We start from the raw sequence: 18,996 nt of genomic DNA on the forward strand, positions 1-18,996 counted from the left end.
ATGAAGGAGAGGATTCCATGCAGAATTACAAAACCCATACACTGATACCGATGAATCAATTAGTGGGTCCAGTCAATCCAACAAGCCCAATCAGACTAGGGTTTCTCAGTGTAAACCATCCCAAATGTGTGATTCAATTGCTGGATCTTGCCCAAAAAGGGTAATATGTCTTGCTCAGCTTCAATGTCATCAGAAATATAATTACTGCAGGAAATGGCTGATTTGCAAGATAAAATCTACAGGCCTGGAAAAATCTGTTTGTAAATGAATAGAAAACTGGCTAAAGGACCATATTCAGAGAATAGTAGTTAATGATCCATACTGTGGATGGTCTAGGGTTATTAGTGGTGTACCCCAAGGTTCAGTGTTGGGACCCTTACTTTTTAATATATTTATAAATGATATAGGGTCTGCGATTAAAAGTACCATTTCAGTCTTTGCAGATGACACCAAGCTATGCAGTGGAATAACATCATTACAGAATGTCTCCAACTTACAAGCCAACCTCAATGCTCTGTTTAATTGGGTGGCTATGTGGCAAATGAGGTTTAAGGTTGATACATGTAAAGTAATGTGCTGCGGGCTAAAAATATGCATACATACTAGAGGGAGTACAACTGGGGGAATCAATGGTGGAGAAGGATCTGGGAGTTCTGGTAGATCACAAGCTTAATAATAGCATGCAATGCCAAGCTGAGGTTTCCAAAGTGAGCACAATCCTTGTATTAAAAGAGGTATGGACTGCAGAGATAGATTTAATTTTACACCTGTACAAATCATTAGTAAGATAGCGTCTGGAATGTGCAGTTTAGTTTTGGGTACTAGTCCACAAAAAGAATGTCTGAGAACTGGAGAGAGTGCAAAGAAGGGCAATCAAACTGATAAGAGGCATGGGGGAGCTCAGCTATGAGGAAAGGTTAGGGGAACTGAATTTATTCTCTTTTTAGAAGAGGAGATTAAAGGGGGATATGATCAGCATGTATGCATGCATAAGTGATCCATATAGTGAACTCGGTGTAGAATTATTCACTTTAAGGTTATCACAATGGACAAGGGGCACTCTTTATGGAGCAAATTAGATCAGGCTTTATTGTTTTGGTTTTTTTGCCTTCCTCTGGATCAACTGTGGGTATTGGATAGAGTATATGGGGGTTTTCTATTTATGTGTGTGTATGTTTTTTTTTTCTTTCTATTGGTTGAACTAGATAGACTTGTGTCTTTTTTCGACCAGATTACCTATGTAATTATAAAATCAAAAAGTGATCTTATATGCTATTGAAGGTTTGTTTCCTTTTTAGTGCATCTGCTGCTGATCTTAAGCGCTCTCTAATTCCTTTTTTTATATTTACCTATAATGCCAACAACGGTACACACTCCTCCTTGACTGATAGTAGGATATCTAAAACCAGTTTATGTTGTATCACTTTCTTTTTGATAATTTTTAACTCCTGACAACACACAGAGTCACCTGTACCTTGCATAGGGTGACATCTCTGAAATGTTTATATGCACTGTCCGAAATGGTACTTCAGTCATTTTATTTGTTCCATGGTTAAATCACACTCTTTCTTTACCAGCAAACTTATTTGTCTTATTTCCCATTATCTCTATTTCCACAATGAATGCACTGGTAATAGGAGCCCAAGGAATGTGGGACTTTCTGTTAAAAAACAATTAAACTGTGTTCCAACAGTCTTGACCAAGGAAACCATATCTTAATTGTTCTATCTCACATAGGATTCCCAAAACATAGCATGTGCAATCACCTTAGCAGTCAGCAAGCAGACCAGAGATTGGTAGTTTCTATGCAAATAGTATAGGAATATAGTATTGGAGTTCAAAATTGTAACTATTTTTTAAACCTGGAGCAGTAAATCAATAATTTATACAGTAATTTAAACAGACAAGTGTTACCTTTCATGCCCTGTTCTTCCCACACCAGATAAACCCCACACAGCAACATAAGAAATAATGAGAAATGTTTGCGCATGCATGGAAAACTGAAAGTGCCGCCGTGGCCATTTTGACTGCTGGAAAAAGTGGTTCCTATGCCCTTGCAAGATTGCAAGGCTGGTTTGTTTGCCACAGAGCTGTTATTCATTTTCCCCAATGTAAGATATTTATTAAATTATCCCTATACTTGGAATGTTTATTATATGTCTCCTTTGCTTTATGAGGAATATGGAGGATGGGCTCTTGAAGTGAAGGAAAGCTTGGAAGCAATACTTTTACCAGGAATATCGAGATAAGTTTATGAATACTACCAGAGGGTAATGGCATTTAATATCACTATTTGGAATGGTCACCGAGTGTTCACTAAATGAATTGAAGTGGTCATGGAGTGCTCACCATATATTTTGAAGTGCTCACTTTAACATCTGATTTGGTTCACATTTACTTTAGTTGATGATTGTCATATAATTTTTGGCTATTATATATATTTATATTTTATATATAATTTTTTTTTCTATATTTTTTTTTCTCGCATGATTCACAAGCAATCACAGTTGTAGTGGTTTTGATTTTGTGCACGTATTTATTTATTGCACTTTATATTGAAATTGTTATTTAGACGATAATGCACTATATGAGTATTCTTTTTTCGAGGTATCACGAGGATTGAAATAGGATTTGTAATCCTTCATATTGGACTTATTTGTGTTTGGTTTACTTTTGATTTGGACATTATTTGGACAATTTTTTTCATTTTTTTCATTTATTTTTTCATATTTTTTTTAATATGTTTTTATTTATCTATTTATTTATTTATTTATTATTATATATTTTTGGGAATATTTGCGTAGGTGGTTAGGAATACACAGATTACTCACTTGGTTTTGATGAATTAGGTTTAAGAAAGGTTTATATCTTATGATTTCTACTTTCTAGGGAGAAAGTGTTACTTTCTTGTGGGGGATTCACATATTTTGAGGTGTATTTACTTATTATTGTTTTGGTGCCTTACTATAGGTTTACTGCAAGCAGCTCAGCTGTCCATGACTGACTTTAATTTCCAGGACTAGTGAGTCGGGACAGCTTTCAAAAATAAAAAAAAGAAGAAAACCCTCATACAGACAGGTAGAAATTTTGGGGCCCCTTACACAGCTTTAGGCCTGGGCCCCTCAGACCTGACCACCAACATTCCACAGGGCTCGCCCAGTGACCATCTCACCAAATACACCCGTGGGCTATCCTACCGAGTCCACCAGTGCACCCACTTTTATTTTAACACTCTTACAAACTTAATACAGTATATGAGAATGGAAAGTGCATTAAAAGTCATCAGTGCACCTAACACCTACCGACCTCCATATAAACCCCCCCAAACACCTAACAACCTCTGTATAGGACTCCAGACATATACTGACCTCTTTATAAAACCTCCAAAATGCCTACAAACTTATATACTATATAAGACCCTCTGACACTTGCCAACCACCTGCAATTCATTCAAATCTTTTTGTCACCATTTTCTGGAACACTTCTACATGTTGGTTGTCATTTACTGGTGAGTTAACCACTTGCCCTCCTGAGGATTTACCCCCCTTAATGACCAGGCCTCTTTTTGCTACTCGGCGCTGCACTAATTCAACTGATAATTGCGCGGTCATGAAATGCTGCACCCAAATGAAATTTACGTCCTTTTTTTCACACTAATAGAGCTTTCTTTCGGTGGTATTTGATCACCTGTGCGCTTTTTATTTTTCACACTATAAACAAAAAAAGACCAAAAAGTTTGAAGAAAAACAATATTTTTTACTTTCAGCTATAAAAAATATATAGTAAACTCAAAGTTGGGTATAAATTTAGGCCAAAATGTATTCTGCTACATTTTTGGTAAAAAAAAATCCAAATAAGTGTATATTGATTGCTTTGTGTGAAAGTTATAGCGTCTACAAACTATGGTATAGATACTGCAATTTACGCCATTTTTTGCTATACAGTGCTGTGCTAGTTTAATGGACAATTGCGCAGTCATGCAATACGGTACATAAATTAAATTTACATACTTTTTTTCCCACAAATTGAGCTTTCTTTTGGTGGTGTTTGATCGCCTGTGCTTTTTTATTTTTTGCGCTATAAAAAAAAATGCTGACAATTTTGAGGAAAAAAAACAATATTTTGGACTTTTTGCTATAAAGCATGTCCAGTAAAAAAATGTAAAAATCAAATTTAGTCATAAATTTCTGCCAAAATGTATTCTGCAACATGTCTTTGCTAAAAAAAATCCCAATACGTGTAAATTAATTGGTTTACGTGAACGTTATAGCATTTACAAATGGTGGGAAAGATACTGGGATTTTTTTTATACTAATAATGGCGGCGATCAGCGACTTATGGCGGCGATCAGTGACTTATGGCTGTGATCAGTGACTTATGGCAGGACTGCGGCGGACATTCTGATACTGGGGGGGAACTGACTTCCCCCCAGTGTCATCCCCAGTAACACCAATACAGTGATCAGTGCAAAAAATAAAACACTGACACTGTACTAATGGCACTGGGGAGGAAGGGGTTAACTTTTTTATTCACTGAAAGGGTTAACTGTGTGAGGGGAGTGTTTTACTAGGGGGCGGGAGTGTGTATTGCACAGGAACAGGCTGAACTGGAGAGATAAACTATTTTCTCCGGATCAGCATGTCAGGAGCTGACAGGGAACTGACAGAAAGCACAGCTGCAGTGTAAACACTGTAGCCGTCCTCTCTGTCAGTGATTTCGCTAATCGCTGGGACATGGTAGGTAATGACCAGCCGTGACCCGGCGACTGACACCCACGGCCCCGATCTGCGGCGCAGGTAGGGCGGTGGCACGCCTCACGCACGCCCCCTACCTGTTTTGCAAAAGCATGTTTTAAAACGTGGTTTTGTGCAGCTGTGCCGACCTGCCACCATATTTCTACAGTGGCTGGTCGGCAAGTGGTTAAACAACAATTTGTTTTTTAGAGTGCTATGCCTATTGTTTTTATTGTCAATAGTCCTAAAGACTATATTTTTTTCCCTGGTTTAGTAATCATATATTTCTTGATATTCAATTGCCTTGTATATTTCTGTAGGTCCATACATACTTCAAATTTGTTTACTTTTTTCTTCAGGGCAAATTTCAATCCTTTATCTTCTTCAACTGTCAGATCCATTCCACTTGGACTATAAACTCCATCACCTAGTACTCTCTCTTTTGTTTCTTGATTCCTGCTTGGTATCCCCACCTCGATTTGGACTTCTTTTCATTCTTCCATCTGGTGATCTTTTTATGCAGCCCTCTTGTTCTGTTCTCCTCTCCTATCTAAAAAATGTTCAAATGTCCTTTCATATATTTCATCTATTCTCAAAAGTTTGTACTAATTATATAGAGGAATGAGGCTACCCCTGTCACACTGATGATATTGTTTGTTTTGTTTTTGTTTTGTTGTTTCTGAGTCCATTGTCTGTTAGTATATGGTGCAGGGCTTCTTTTCTTATATTTGTATTAATGATAAGGTTTTTGGTAATAGGGTCTTTTGTTACTCCAATTATTCCTCTATTGTTGTTTCTTCCAGTATTTGTTTTCATTCTCATTTCTTGGTTTTCCTCTCTGTGCTGCTGTTCTATATGGATGATAATCTCTCCTGTATTCACTCCTAGGTGTATGGGGATTTCTTATTTCATACTCTGGTGGTTTTCTAGTGCTTGTATTTACTTCCTGTATTTTTATTTCCTTTTCTGGTGTTGCATTGGTTGACATTAGGTTTAGCTCTTCTACTCTATTTTGCCATTTGAACATTGTTCTTGTTAATAGAGCAGGGATAATAGCTCCTCCTGGCATTCGGATCTTAAGGGACCACGCCACCTAAACACTTGGTTTCTGTTCACAGGCTCTGTATAGGTGGCGTGGTCCCTTAAGATCCAAATGTCAGGAGGAACCATGGTACCCTATAAAACCTTTGACAATAGGGAGTGGGTGTGACTTGACAAAGGAGGCCAAACCTCTAACATGCATCAACATAGCAACCGTGATGTGGTCGTGATGTGCATTCCTACGTTGTGATCTGCCCTCCCTCGGTGCTACCAGCTGGACTGAAAACATGCACAGTGGGGAGGGACGCCAACAGTCTGTCACTGTGCCTCCAGAGCAGCCTTCGTTTGTTTGCGGTCAGCAATGGATCACCCAGAGGCTTCAGATCCTACAGGGACCATGCAATGGACCACTTTACACGCAGACATGCTTGATACCTATGTGAAAATGTGAGTGCAATCTGAAAAGTTTTTAATCTGCATTACAATAAAACGGTATTACAGTATGGTGGTGGTGTGGAGACAGTAGAGAGCCGCAGCACCCCAGGAGACAACAAAATTAAGAGATTAAGAACTTGTACATTGTATGTTGTGATGTTTCCTGTCCAGCATGGTATTATAGTGGCCAGAGCACAAGCTATTTTTTTTATATCTGTTGTTTATGCATTGTGTAAAAAAATACATTTTAATTTTCTTCCACATTTTCCAATAACTTGTAGAAAGAATTACATGTTCAAAAGACTCATTGTGCCTCATAGAAAATACAATGTAGTTTTTCTTTTCAAAATGTGGTAATTTTTTAGGTGTTTCCAGTATCCTGGTGCTCCGGGGCCTTCTAAAATGTAATAAATTGTCAGGAAATTAAAAGTGTAATTTATGCCCCTAGAATGCCTGAAGGTGCTCTTTGGATGATGAGCCTTTCTATGTGCCCATGCTGTGGAAAAGTTTCACACATGTGATATTGTCATACTCAGGAGGAGTAGAAGAATGTATATTGAGGTGTAATTATTAGTGTGTGCATGCTGTGTGTTTGAAATATCTTATAAATGGACAGCTTTTGTAAAAAATTTTTTTATCATTTTCATTCCACATCTGCTAAAAAGTTTGGGAAAAAATTACATGGTCAAAAAATGTATTATGCGTTATGTAAAATACATTGGGGTGTTTGCTTTCCAAAAAGGGGTCATTTTGTGAGTAATTCCATTGTTCTGGTGCTCCAGGACCTTCAAAATTGTGATAGATATTCAGAAAATTAGATGTGTAATTTATGCCCCTGGAATGCCTGAAGGTGCTCCTTGGATTTTGGGCCTATGTGGCTAAGCTGTAAGAAAGTCTCACACGTGTGGTATCTCCATACACAGGAGGAGTAGCATAATGTGTTTTGAGACATTTGGGAGTATTTGTACTATCCTCACATTTTAGGGCCTTCAGAAATTAGATAGGCAGTCAAGATTGATCGATTTTCAATGATGTATACCATAGCATGTAGACTCTATAACTTTCATACACACTAAATAATAAACACTGATTTAGGTTAATGTTTACCAGAGAAATGTAGCAATATACATTTTGGCCTAAATGTACAAAGAAAAATTACTTGTTTGCAAAATTGTATATTAGAGAATTAACCACAAGCCTACAGGGCACTTATACCCCCTTCCTGCCAAGGCCAATTTCCAGCTTTCTGCGCTGTTGCACTTTGAATGACAATTGCGCTGTCATGCAACACTGTACCCATATTTTTATCATTTTTTTGTGACAGATAGAGCTTTATTTTGGTGGTATTTAATCACATCTGGGTTTTTTTATATTTTCTTAAACAAACCAAAAACCACAGAAAATTTAGAAAAAAAGAATTTTTTTTCTTAGTTTTTGTTATAAAATTTTGTAAATAAGTGATTTTTCTCCTTCACTGATGTGCGCTAATGAGGCTGCAGTGATGGGCACTGATAGGCTGCACTGATGGGCACTGATGAGGAGGCACTGGTAGGTGGCACTGATGGGCATTGACAGGCATCACTGATGGGCACTGAAAGGCAGCACTGATATATGGCACTGTTAGGCGGCACTGACTGGCACTGTTAGGCGGCACTGGCTGGCACTGATAGGCGGCACTGACGGGCACTGGTAGGCGGCACTGACTGGCACTGATAGGTGGTACTGATTGGCAGCACTGATAGGTGCCACTGATTGGCATTGATAGGTGGCACTGACTGGCACTGATGGGTAACACTGAAAGGCAGCTCAGATGTGCACTGGTAGGCACTGTTATGTTGCATTGATGTGGCACTGATGGGCACTGGCACGTGGCACGTGGCACAGATGAGCACTGACAGGTGGCACTGCTGGGGCTACACTGATCATCAGGGCACACTGATCATCAATGCTCTGATGATCAATGTACATGTCCCCACCACGGAATGTCGCTTACCGGGTCTCCTTTCCTCTCGAGCTGTCAGTGTGACAGCTCAAGAGGAGAGAAATGCCGATAACCGGCATTTCCCTGTTTACATGTGATCAGCTGTGATTGGACACAGCTGATCACATGACTAAGCCGACATCTTCGGCTATTTCCGTGGATCGGTGATCCGCTGTGTCCGAGGGACACAGCGCACCACCGATCGCCGCGCTGTGCGCTCCGGGAGCCGCACATGCGCGGTTAGAATGGGAGGACATCATATGACGTCCTCCCAGAATGAGAGAACTACCTTGCATCCATCATATTACTATATGGCAGGCGGGAGGTGGTTAAAAAGTGTTTTTTTTTTTTTAATTTTAGGTGTTTTTTTTACTTATATTGCAAAAAAAAAAGAAAACACCCACTGATTTTGTTTGGCTACATTGTTGCATGATTGGGTAATTGTCATTAAAAGTGTAACAGCACTGAAAATTTAAAAATTGGCCTAGGCAGGAAGGGGGTAAAAGTGTTCAGTTTTGAAGTGTTTAAGAATTTTGTTTGTAAGAATACCCAGCCAGGTGCACAGAAAATTAAAAAAACAGGATTTTGCTTGCACATGATAAGTTGACTGAAGTCAGATCACCTCATTCACTAAGCTAAGTCAACATTTACTTTGCAAATCAAAAGTTCCTTTATATTACTAAATAAAGTAAAATTGTGTTCATTTCAGTTACCCAATTCTGTTTTTTAAGTTTCCTTGCAGATAATTGGGTATGCAAGGCATGCACAGATTCAGGCAAGGAATCTTTAACTTTGTAAAACTTGAAATCATTGAAAACCATCAAATTGCTGAGCTAGTGCAACACTTTGATCATTTTACATTTTTCATGTATCCTGTATCAGAATTGTGTGCCTGCTGCTTTTATATAATTACTTCATGTAACTTAAGCACAGATTTGAAAAATATTTCATGCTATAATATTTCAACTTAGTTATGTTAATATCCTTTAATCCCAACCACGGCATCTCCTGCCTGGAGTTTGCATGTTCTCCTTGTGCCTGCGTGGGATTTCTCTGGATACTCCGGTTTCCTCCCACACTCCAAAGACACTCCAAAGACACTCCAAAGGTAGATTAATTGGATCCTGTCTAAATTGGCCCTAGTATGTGTATGTATGAATGTGAGTTAGGGAACTTAGATTGTACACCCCTTGAGGGTTAGGGACTGATGTGAATGTACAATATATATGTGTAAAGCACTGCATAAACTGATGGCGCTATATACTGTAAGTACTTGAAAAATAAAATAAATAAATATTTTTTTAGTAAATCAAGTCTATTGGGTTTGATTTACTAAAGGCATACAAACTGTTCACACTGGAAACTGAGGGTTGACCTAGCGCAATGAATAAGATGAAGCTGTGTATATTTTAGTCATCCAATCATATGCAAGAAACAATCCAGTTTTAATTTATTTCCCTCGTCCAAGATTGGATATTCAAAGTAAACTGGTGTACTTCGGTTCACTAGGGAAATAGTCCCTATTCATTTTGTAAATCATTCCCACAGGAGTTTACATGTTGTGTCATTAATAAAGTTTCTACTGTCTTTTTAATTTACCACTGAAGTGGGGAGTCTCTTACCAAAGAATCCTTAAGACACAGCCTCTGTGATTGGTTGTCCCTTTTTAGAAAATTAATTTGTGTACTTACCTATTTTTCATTTGTTCCTGTTCCAGCCATAATATCCTGGAGCCCTGTGTAAAGGAGCACTCATCAATGGCTTTGTAACATCACCCATAGTCTCCCATAGCCCAGCCATTGTCAGTGCTCCCTCCTCTCCCCTGCAGAGAGAACCAGAGCTCTGAGAACATGTGACCGGATAGGAGCTGATCAAAAATAGGTAAGTATACAGGTTAGGCAGGAGAGATAGGGAAAGGGGGGAGGGAACAGTGTTAAGAATAGTTAGAATTTGGCTTTTCTTCTACTTTAACTATGAATTATAACTATTATTTTTTTCAAGGTAAGTAGGCAACCTTTAAATAACTCTATATTATTATTATTATTATACAGTATTTATAAAGCGCCAATAGTTCGCTCAGCGCTGTACATTACAGAGGGGGACAGAACATGTGACAGAACAATACCAATACAATGCAAAACATGAGGGGATCGAGGGCCCTGCTCTTTCGAGCTTACAATCTAGGAGGGAGGGGGTGGTGGCACAGGAGGAGATAGCTGTGGGGGATGGAGTGGTAGGAAGAGTGGAGGAGGTCGGCAAGTTAGCAGGGGGTGGGGTAGGCTTCCCTGAAGGTTCCATGGGTTTTCAGGGTGCGCCTAAAGGAGAGGAGAGTAGGTGATAATCTGATGGGTTGGGGCAGGGAATTCCAGAGGATGGGTGACACCCTGGAGAAGTCCTGGAGGCGGGCATGGGAGGAGGAGACCAGGGAACTAGAGAGAAGGAGGTCTTGTGAGGAGCGGAGTGTGCGTGCTGGGCGGTACTTGGATATTAGGTCAGTGATGTAGTTCTGGGCAGTATGGTGGACAGCTTTGTACGTCAGCGTTAGGATTTTGAATTTGATCCGTTGCGCAATCGGAAGCCAGTGGAGGGATTGGCAGAGGGGGGTGACGGAGACAGAGCGGTTGGAAAGGTGAATGAGTCTGGCAGCCGTATTCAGGATCGACTGAAGCGGGGATAGCCAGCGGCGAGGCAGGCCAGTGAGGAGGGAGTTGCAGTAGTCGAGTCGTGATATGATGAGGGAGTGGATGAGCTGTTTAGTGGTTTCTGGGGTTAGGAACGTGCGTATTTTGGCGATGTTGCGGAGGTGGAGTCTGCACGAGTTTGTTAAAGATTGGACTTGGGGCTGGAAGGATAGGTTGGAGTCCAGAATGACACCCAGTACTCTGGCCTGCAGGGCGGGTTTGATGGTAGCGTTGTTGGACGTGACGGAGAAATCAATGGGGGGTGGTGTCCGGGCTGGGGGGAAGACAAGAAACTCGGTTTTGGAGAGGTTCAATTTAAGGAAATGGAGCGACATCCAGTCTGATATGTCGCTCAGTAGGTGTGTGATTCGGGCTGAGACCAAGGGGGTGAGGTGGGGGGTTGAGAGATAGATTTGTGTGTCGTCGGCATAGAGGTGGTAGTTGAAGCCGTGAGAGTGTATGAGTTGGCCAAGGGAGGAGGTATAGATGGAGAAGAGAAGGGGCCCGAGGACAGAGCCTTGAGGGACCCCAACAGAGAGGGGGAGTGAGGGGGAGGTGGTAGTATTATAGGTAACGCTGAAGGAGCGTTGTGACAGGTAGGATGAGAGCCAGGAGAGAGCAGAATCTCTGAGGCCGAGGGAGTGTAGTTTTTTTTTGAGGAGGGGGTGGTCGACTGTGTCGAAGGCCGCAGAGAGGTCAAGGAGTAGGAGCACTGAATAGTGGCCATTAGCTTTGGCGGTTAGCGGGTCATTGGAGAGTTTGAGTAAGGCAGTTTCGGTGGAGTGTAGGGGACGGAAGCCAGACTGTAGGGGATCGAGGAGGTTGTTGTCGTTGAGGTGAGAGCATAGGCGGGTGTAGACTAGGCGCTCGAGGAGTTTAGATGTAAATGGCCGCAGGGAGATGGGTCTGAGGTTGTTCGGGTCATTGGGGTCCAGGGAGAGCTTTTTAAGTATGGGGGTGATGTGTGCATGTTTCAGAGGGGAGGGGAAAGTGCCTGAGGAGAGGGAGAGATTGAAGATGTGGGTGAGGGAGCGTAGGATGGAGGAGGAGGAAGGTCGTAGGAGTTGTGAGGGGATAGGGTCGAGGGGGCAGGTGGTGAGGCGGGCATCAGAGAGGATCTTGGAGACTTCCTCGATGGTAGTAAGGTCAAAGGTGCGGAGTGTGGGGGGAGCTTCAGTATGAGGAATGTAGGGTGGGGTGGAAGAGGAGGTCAGAGCAGTGGTGGGACCGTGGGAGAGGGGTGATGAGGGGGTAGCTGAGTGAGGGTGAAGGGGGTTGGAGAGAGTTTGAGCAGCGACGAAGTCCCTACGGGTTATGTCGAGGGGGAGGGGGGATAAGGGGGTAGCTATGTGAGAGGGGACGGTTTGAGAGGGTGTGTGAGTTGCGGCAATGTCCTTGCGAATTGTGTCAATCTTGTTTTTGAAGTGATTGGCAATCTCAAGGGCAGTGAGTGATGTGCTGGGTGGAGGTGGGGGTGGAGAGAGTAGAGAGTTGAAGATGGAGAAGAGTCGGCGAGGATTGGAGGAGAGGGCCTTGATGAGGGTCAAGAAGTAGGCCTGTTTGGCAGCATGGAGGGAGGAGGTGTAGGTGTGGAAGGCAGATTTGTATCGGGTGAAGGCTTGTTGGGATTTGGTTTTGCGCCATAGTCGCTCCAGGGCACCACTTTGTCGTTTGAGGGTTTTGGTGTGATCAGTCTGCCAGGGCTGGAGCGGTCGGGGTCTGATGTTGCGTGTGGTTAAAGGCGCTAGTGAGTCAAGGGCTGTTGAGAGCGCATTGTTGTAGGCGGTCAAAGCCAAGTCGGGGCAGGACAGGGGGAGGATGCGGTCGTGGAGTTGATCAGCTGCAGAGTGGAGGGAGGCAGGGTTAAGGTTGCGGAGGTTACGGCTGGTAGTAGTGTGACATTTGGAGGGGTAGGCGTTGGAGGACGAGGAGATAGAGAAGGTGATCAGGTTGTGGTCAGAGAGAGGGAAGGGGGTGTTAGTGAGGTTGTGGGGAGCGCAGCGGTTGGAGAAGACAAGGTCCAGAATATTTCCGTCGGAGTGGGTGGTGGATTGTAAGCACTGTGCAAGTGCAAAGGAGGAGGTTAGGTGGAGGAGACGGGCTGTGTCTGGGTTGATGAGGTTGACAGGGATGTTGAAATCCCCAAGGATGATGGTGGGTAGCTCAGAGGAGAGGAAGAAGGGTAGCCAGAAGGAGAAGTCATCCAGGAAGCGGGGTATGGATCCAGGAGGCCGGTATATCACAGCAATCTTCAGGGGGGTTGGGGAGAATAGTCGGACGCAGTGGGCCTCGAAGGAGGAGAAGGATAGGGAAGGGGGGTTTGGGAGGACTCGGAAGGTGCTCTGCGGTGACAGGAGCAGACCAACCCCACCACCTTTACGACCGTTAGGCCTGGGTGAGTGGGTCCAGGTGAGACCTCCATAGGAGAGTGTAGCAGGGGAGGTAGAGTCAGTGGGCTGGATCCAGGTTTCCGTGATCGCTAGGAGGTTGAGGGAGCGGGAAACAAAGAGGTCGTGGATGGCGGTAAGCTTGTTGCACACCGAACGGGCGTTCAGGAGTGCACATGAAAATGGGGGGGAGATTTTAGGGAGCAGGGGGACAGATACTAAGTTGTGGGGGTTGCAGTAGGACGTGAAGGTGGGAGGGTGTTGAGCGGGTGAGGGAGGTGGAGGGCCAGGATTCAGGGAGATGTCCCCCACGGTTAGGAGGAGGAGAAGGGTGAGAAAGGTGGCATGGGAGCGGGATGTGCAGGAGCATGAGAAACTCCTAGTGGAGGTGTTGGGGTCAGTGGGAGAGCGGAGTAATAGGAGGAGGTGGTGGGTGCCATAGAGGGGCGAAGGGAGCAGTGAGGACACAATATACAATTGTTTGGGAGGGGCAGAGGGATATAGTGAATGGATTTTGGGAATGGAGGAGAGGAACATGAGAAGGAGGAGTGGAAGAGGCATTTTGGGGAGGTGAAGAGAACAATAGTAGGGAGATGATAGCAGTGAGGGGGAGATGTACAGGTTGTGGGGTGGAGCAGAGGGGTAAAGAAATGAGATTTGGGAACAGAGGATAGTAATATGATAAGGAGAAGAGGGGGTGTATTATATAAAGGTACACAGAGTGGGACTCAGGCATGTAAGAGGTTTCCCAGGGTGTTTGCTTGCTGTCTGTCCACCATGCAGTAGAGCTTCTTGCTGTTGTTGTGTCTTCCTGCTGCTTCAGTTCTCCTGCTTTAGTTCAACTGCTGCGTTTAACTGCTTCTTCTATGCACTCATTCTAAGCCGCACTCAATCTGAAGCAGCACCCCCATCAGAGACTGTGCCCCCCATCAGAGATCTCCCCCATGAGCTGATCTAAATTTATAGGGAGATGCTCAAATGAGCATTCAACTCCACCCCAATTAGAAGCTGATAAGGATCACATGAGTAGTGGGGGATGTTTCTCTCAGGAAACAGACAACAATCGTAAAACGGGTGCAGCTAAAGGTGAGAGCTGGTCAACATATACACAAATATAAATACACCATTTGTTCTGAATATAGCAGGAGTCAATGCGTTTGAGATAAGAGTGGAGGTAGGAGAAAGGTGCATTTACCCAGGAGGAAGGCAGCAGGAGTCAATGCGTTTTGGAGTTAAGAGTGGAGGTAGGAGAAAGGTGCATTTACCCAGGAGGAAGGCAGCAGGAGTCATATTAACCACTTTCAGGCCGGACACTTTTACCCCCTTCCTGTCCAGGCCAATTTTCAGCTTTCAGTACTATCACATTTTGAATGACAATTGCGCGGTCATGCAACACTGTACCCATATGAATTTTTTAGCATTTGTTTGAGACAGATAAAGCTTTATTTTGGTGGTATTTAGTCACCACTGGGATTTTTATTTTTGTTGCTATGTAAATGAAAATGTCCAAAAACTTTGAAAAAAAAGTGTTTTTCTTATAAAATTTTGCAAATATATAGTATTTCATCATAAATCTTGGCCAAAATTTATTCTGTTATCTCTTTAATTAAAAAAAAAATAGTTTATAATCAAAAATTATAATTTTTAAACATTTTTTTTATATTTATTTTATTTTTTTACATTATTATTTATGTGTTTTTTTTACATACTGTCACCCTAGCAGTACAGTGTTACCATGGTGTATCACTGTACTACTTGTGGGGGGTGATGAAGATTTTTTTTTTTTTTACACTGATTGCTTTTACACCCATAAAGGCTGTAAAAGCAATAATTTCTCCTTCTCTCTAGCTGCATTCTTGCAGCCATTGAGAACTACTGTGTGAGCTGTGATTGGTCACAGCTTGTCACATGTTACAAGGCTGTTGTGAATAGCCTTGTACCATGTGACCTCTGTGATCATTCACAGATTTCACATGTAATAAGCAATAATGTCAGAAGTGACATCTTGCTTACTACTCTGCATGTGATCATTGATTGGCCAATCAGTGATCACATGATCGGGACCTCACACAGAGGTCCCGTCCAACGATCAGTGTTCCACTGTGTCCGGAGGACAAGCAGGGTGCTGGGAGGCCATTTATAAACGGCCACCTGACCCTTCACTGCCACCTTCCGGCCATTTATATATTAATGGGCCGGACGGGAGGTGGTTAAAGCCACTTAATTACAACATATTTCAGTTGGGGGGGGGGGTCTTATCCAGTTCTTTCCTTTATATATGTATACAGTATTGTGGTTCACATAAGTAATCTGTCAGATGTGATATAAAAATAAAAATTAAAGACTTGGAAAGTTTTTAAAAGGCATGAACAAAGTTTGTCACCCTATAGTTACATTGAGAGCTCTGATACAATATGTCACACTACAAGACTTCTCTGAATGATCAGAAACAGTACGTGAGACTGCAGGGACCTTATTTCTATACACTGAACCACTGTTAAATCAGTAAAAATGACAGACATACACACAAATGACCCTCAAAATTGTGATGGCACATGCTGTTACAATGAATACTAAACAATGCAACTGAAGTGCAGAATGAGATGGAAATAGGACTAAAAGCAATATAGTTTATTTTCCTACATCTGAAGTTAAATTCATCATTACAACATCACCAATGCAACACCTCAAAAGCTCTAATTACTAACAGAGGACCCAATATGTTTGGTTTTATAAAGGAGTAATGATTGTTAAAATACCAATGTTAAAGAGGAATTAGATGATTTTTTCTATAAGTCTATAAAGGTGCTTTTTTTACCTTGTTAGAATGTGTTCTTGTTTTCATGTATACTTCTACTGTCCGTGAGGGAGCCATACTTGTATCCTAAATAATAGTGCTTATTCCTCTGCATATCCATTTTATTAGACCAGTGTCCGCTGTGCTCTCTCTCACCCCATGCCACCAGTCCAGTAACTTCCCATGTCATTTGATTGATTGTAGTGTGGGCGTTTACATGTATATAGAGCCCCCAACTCTGCCCATACACACACGCCCTGCACTTCCTGCATTTCCCATTGCAATATGGAAAATATAGCACTGTTCATATGCAGGGATATGATGTGCAGCAGAAATTAAAGTATTCCTCCCTGCTCATAGAAACATTGATTTTTTTTATGAGAGTCAGATTGACATTGCTGGGACAGAAAGCCTTGGATTTTTAAGGAAAGTAAGCCTTTATGTATTATGCGTCATCACTTATTTAAAAAATCCCAGGGGGAGGGATCTAAAAATGCATACTTAGCAGGATATTGGAGTTCTTCCTTTATGTCCTGGATTAGTCAGAGTCCAGATTTCAATCCTGTAGAGAATTTGTAGATGACTGTTCACTTATGATCCTTATGCAACCTGGAAAGGGAACTTTGTAAAATTAGATTAGGGAACTAATTTACTAAAAGGCTGTTCACTTTTCATGGGAAGTTGCACTTTACAAAAAAAAAATTTCCAACAGCTTAGTGAATGCGCAGAAATATCACTTTGCAAAGAATACCCAATCATGTGCAAGGAAATTTTTTTAAAAAGTTGCATTTTTGCTTGCACATAATTGGATCATGAAAGTCAGCAGAACTTCATCTTGTTCAATAAACTCTGGGGATAGTTACGTTGCAAAGTGCAACTTCCCTCAAAAAAGTGCACCATCTGTTTCCCTTTAGTAAATCAACCCCTAGATGTCCAGATATGCAAAACCAATAGATCTCTTCACACAGACTTAAGGTTGTGGATGCCCCAGAAGTGCATCTAATAAACACTAACTTGAAGAGGGTGTATTTTTATTCATTAATTCATTTATGCTTTTTTTTTTAATTGTAATTAATTCAAACTATCGTAGAAATCCAATTACATGTTGACATGAAAAAGTATATTTTTGTTGATTAATGTAACAAAATAAGTTAAATTCACTATAATTTAATGTTTTATTCCATTCTATAACAATAAAACATGATGACTTTTAAAGGGATGAATACGTTTATCGGTACTTTAAATAAACAAACTGTTTCCTTTGGTAATCAACTCCAGTGACCAAATCCTACATAAAGTGAATGTTTGGAGAATGACTATAGTATAAACATTTTCTTGCAAATTATGGCCAATGGTACAATTATCCAGTAAGCCTTTTTCAACCTACACATTTGTAAGTAAATACGTTTATAATTCCCAGATGCATAGCGCCGAACATAAGAAAAACTTTTAAACACAAAAGCAAACTCATTAGATATAAAGTATGTACAATACATAGAGCTGAATGTTAAGCAATGTACAGATGACCACCATTTTGCTAGAATCGGGATATATATATATATATATATATATATATATTTTTTTTTTTTTTTTATGAAAATATTTAATTTTGTCATTGTCAACTCCTGTCAACCACATGAATACTGTTTCTCCAGTGTTCCTGAAGTAGTGTTATTAACACATTTGAATGTGTCTGGTTGATTCAGAGGTTAATCCAAAGGATTAAAACAATATTATGGCTGCAATAGCAGTGGTAAACTGGTTTCTGATTTGTGCTGACACTTCCCAACTACTAGCTTTTCTTTAAAAATGATCGAGTGGAGAGGAGCAGAGTTGGCTTCCAGCAAGTGAGCAGCGGTGGTTGGAGCTCCAGCTGGGACATCTCATCCTGCAGCCATCCTGACAGGCAGAGGGCCACGATATTGCAAGCCACAGAGATTTGAAGTGGGGCTGAGGTGGGTGAGCACTTCAAGATGGCGAAGATTGGGCAGGCTGGAGGGAAATCTTCAGGAGAGTGCCTGGCTAGATTTACCTGGGGCTCTCAAGATGGCGCCAGTGGCCACGGTCAGGAGACACATGGAGGGGAGGAGGAGATGGAGGAGCTGCCAGAGACATCACCTGCAGCTGTGAGCTCTGTGCCGCTGGGAAGCTCCTTACCTAAGAGTGATCAATCTCCTAAGAAGTCTGTGGTCTGTCTGCAAGGGTCAGAGGGAGGTGGAGGAGACAGAGAAGAGGGAGAGCAGGAGCTATCGCTGAAGCAGATCATGACAGCCATACACCTCTGTCAGACAACCCTCACAGAACACATTGATGGGCTTAGAAATGACCTGTCATTTCTAAAGCAGGACATGCAAACAGTTAAGGAAAAAGCTTCAGAGGCTGAACAAAGGATCAGTGACTTGGAAGACATAATTTATCCATTAGAGGGATCTGTACACAATGCCACCAAAGAGCTGACAGCTCAAACTGACAAGCTGGGAGACATAGAGGACAGGCTGAGATACAATAATATAAGGCTGGTGGGCTTCCCGGAGTGGTCTGAAGGAAAGCAGCCTGTAGATTTTCTGGAAGATTGGCTTAAAGAACATATTGAAGCGCATACTTTCTCCCATCTATGTGCCATAGAGAGGGCACATAGGATTCCAATGCAGGCTCTGTGGCCAGGAGAATTTCTCAAACTTTGGATAGCATGTATACTACACTTTCGTAACCGTATATCCATATATCCTGATTTTTCTGCAGCCACACAGAAGCAACGAGTAAGTTTTGTTCATGTGAAAACACGACTGCGAGAGTGACATTTGATTTACAGTATGCTATATCCTGCTAAGCTGCGAGTGGTGGACAAAAGTAAAGTACACTTTTTCACTAGCCCTGTGGAGGTCTCCCATTAGTTGGATGCCAGGGGGTGCCCAAATGTGGCGGATGAACGAATGGAGGA

The sequence above is a fragment of the Staurois parvus genome, unplaced genomic scaffold, assembly GCF_062004578.1.
Source record: "Staurois parvus isolate SC_StPar_1 unplaced genomic scaffold, SC_StPar_1.0 ptg000318l, whole genome shotgun sequence".
NCBI lineage: Eukaryota > Metazoa > Chordata > Amphibia > Anura > Ranidae > Staurois > Staurois parvus.